This window comes from Micropterus dolomieu, unplaced genomic scaffold, assembly GCF_021292245.1.
Source record: "Micropterus dolomieu isolate WLL.071019.BEF.003 ecotype Adirondacks unplaced genomic scaffold, ASM2129224v1 contig_14253, whole genome shotgun sequence".
Classification (NCBI taxonomy): domain Eukaryota; kingdom Metazoa; phylum Chordata; class Actinopteri; order Centrarchiformes; family Centrarchidae; genus Micropterus; species Micropterus dolomieu.
Window position 1 is genome coordinate 6,307 of NW_025743239.1, and position 3,439 is coordinate 9,745.

At 36.3% G+C, this 3,439-nt stretch overlaps 1 long non-coding RNA gene across 1 annotated transcript; it reads left to right on the forward strand.

Annotated features, from left to right (window-relative positions):
* Positions 1 to 2,455, forward strand: LOC123966802. Its single transcript, XR_006824068.1, has 2 exons — positions 1 to 37; positions 1,105 to 2,455. It is a non-coding gene; the product is annotated as an uncharacterized LOC123966802 (long non-coding RNA).
* Positions 2,456 to 3,439: the final 984 nt, after the last annotated feature.

Here is a 3,439-nt window from a genome sequence, read left to right on the forward strand (position 1 = left end):
TAGAAGCCACTGAGTGTGATGACAACATGGATCTGTGGTCTGTATTTATGCATGGACTTTCGATGGGCCCATTAAATTTTTCCTCAAGACAGAATTGGGTGCAGAATTAAGGCAACAATATTTAATTTATATCTTATATTAATGAAGGACAGGTAGATTAAATATTAGATACCTCCCTAACGGTTACATTAAAACCTTCATGAAAGTAGGATTTATCACAGGACAGTTGTGTTGAACGGCATTAGTTTTAGATCAGTGTACTTAATAATACACTTCCATCTTTTCAGGACAATGTTTTTTCTTTGTCTTTGTTTTTTTTACTGTTTTGATTATTATATGATCACAACTGTTACAATGTAAGTCATTCACACCTATTGGCAATATTTTTATGCTCATTTTCTGAATTTGTATTTTATTGTCATTTCAAACTGAGTATTTACATTTCTTTACATGTTTTGTATTGCTTTGTCTTGCAAGGAAAAAAGTGAGTAAGACTCTTTGTGTTTGGCCTGATGAGTGACAGCTTGGTAACACTTTTTTAAAAATGTAAATGGATATAAACTTTATTTTTAGCTGCATTTAAGTCTTTGACATTGAGTTTGTATTCCCATCTGATTAACCAGAACATTTATCACATCTTTTTGAAGTTGTAAAATCTTAAATGAAAAGCGCTCCATCATTTTGGGGCATGCATTAACTTTGAAAACAACAGTTTTTTGCAGTGAAATAGAAACCAATCTGCACACATGATGTTGCTAACAGAGCTCATAGCAGGGCAGTATGTCATTTATCCAGTTTGTCTCTTACTAGTCTGAAGTGTGGTGAGAGTGAGAGTTTGTGAGACCATAAATATTATTTCTCATTAATGTTAAAGTTTAAAATTATTAATAAATAGTTAAAGGACCACAAGACAAAGGTTTATCTTAAAACAAAAGTATTTGCTGTATCATTCATCTTGTTCATACTGGACATTTAGAGATCCCTTGCTAAAAAAGTTTATATGAAATGAATATGAGGCTTAAGTCGTCTAAGTTAGACAAACAAAGTGCTCATCTCCCAAAGTTACTGTCCTTTTAGTACAAAATCCCCACTTTGTGTTTACAGGACAGCGTTTCCTTCCTGAGCTGCCGTGACAGAGGGGACAGGGACAGAAGAGGGAATATCCTAATGAAGAAGACTGTAATAGACTTCTAACTTTGTTTGTCTAAACCAGACATCATATTAGGATCAGATACTAATTGGAGTGTATTTCTGCACAGACTGAGGACTGCTTGTTCTGAATCAGCAATTTTCTTAAAAAAGTCAAATCTTCATGTGGCAGATAAAAGTCTGCTGAGCACCTTCTGATTCCATACAAACAGTTAGTGATCCACAACTCAAAGAAAGACTCCTAAATTTCCAATAGTTCCTTTTGCAAGCACAGAAACAAATGTTTAATATATGAACTCTCCTTCAGAAAGCAATGAGGTGATCAGTAGCAGTAGCCAGCTGCCCAGAGAGGTAACCACACCTGCCTGGAAAATCTCTCAAGCTGTTTGTGTCTGTGAGGGAATTTAGGCCAGGTTAATGGAGGTGACCTGTCACACTTAACCTGTCTTCTTACGTCTCCTGTCTCACGCCTCATGTCTCTGGCAGGGTGCTGCTGAAAACGACACAAAACCGAGGAAGTTGACATGATGTGGACGAGTTTAGAGTTAAATCAATATACACCACACGCTTAGTAAATTAATTTTATCAATTCAATTGGATCTGAAATAACAGTGGTTTTATTTATCCGCTTTATTATACACTGCTTACAAATTGTATGTTTTTGTCAAATGATTTTATGTAAGTTCAGTCCAGGTTGTTGAGTGACTTGTTTTTGCTTTGATACATGCGTCACAAAACATTCAAAATAACTTTAATGGCTCTTTTTTGTCATTATGACACTGTCTGTTTAAGGCCAAACCATATTTTTAGGGAAGTTTAGGGATATAATGTATTTCTTATATGGGGACTAAAATCAGTTTAGTCACATTATGAAGAAATGCAAATCCCAACAACTTAAAATGATTTAATATTATCGTGGTTTAAGGTTAAAGTTAGGGAAGCGGTTGGTTTTAGGCATATAGTGTTTATGCTTAGGGTGAGTTTCCAGGAAATGAATGTAAGTCAACACAGTGTCCCCTCAATTTGTGTGTAAAGACATTTCAAATACTTGATCCCTATTAACCTGCCAACACGTCCTGTTTTTGTCAGGTGAAGGAGCAAGACCAGAAGTTGTTTTTGCATGTAATAGTCCTTACAAATTGATGGTAGTTCCCTCAGTTACGAAAACTATATCAAATGCTTCTTTTGTTAAATGAAATGATCTTGAATACAGTTGTTATAAACTTTAATCAAGGCTTCTGAGCACATCCCATGATCAGTGATGGCAATGAAAATAACCATGAATAAATAAATAACCTACACACAAGCTGTTTCATAAATATACAGCACATAAGATTGGCTGAAGACATCAAAAGTGCATTATATTCTGTACTTTTAAAGCAATCGTATATTGAATATGTTACCACCTTGATTTCATCTTAGAACCTTTTTATACTCAAATGAATCACTTAACCTTTTTTAGTACTAGACTCATCTGAACCTGCAGACCTGAACAGCCACAGCATCAAACAGTGTTTCTCAGCAGTTGATGGTTTAGAGCATTGCAATAATGCATACTTGTTAAGTTGGGGGACTAATAACTATCGAAGCAGCAGAGGCTGAGAAATCCTGACTTTTACCCTCTAGTAGGAGTTAGGCTATAATGAATCTAAAATCTCTACATATTACACTTCCTAAAATCAGGGACGTCACTAGGATTGAAAGACGGCGGGGGCTTAGCCCCTAGGGCAGCGGTTGGCAATAGGCGGCCTGCGGGCCAGATAATATTGCTGGCGGGCCAGTTCTGCCGGCCAGATTGCTTTGATAAAAGAAAAAAAAAAAAATTAAAGCGGCTGATGCTTAAATAGATCTGAGTCATGACAGCAACACTCACATAATTACTTAAGTGATTGTGCCTCCAAAATAAAAACGCAAGAACGTTTTTTGTTGAGTTTATTGAGAGCCTTTACTTTGAAAAGTTCTGAAGAACATTCGAAAGAGTCTCTGGCTTTCTTGACACACCACTGAAAAAGCCGTCCGTAAACGAGTGATTGGATTCCCCTGAATTTCCTCAGGGAAATGAAAATAAGCGTCCATAGATCAAACGCCAGGACGTACAAGCACTGCGGCACATGCATTATTGTGAGCATGTGAAAAAGACTTATCAATTTATTTAGCAAGGGAGAAAAAAAAGTCTGCAGGATTTTAGGATCAATCTTACAACTCCTGCAACGGGAGTCCCACACTCTACCAACTGAGCTAAACATGCACATGAGTATCCAAGGGTTTGAAATAATTTGACTGAATATAT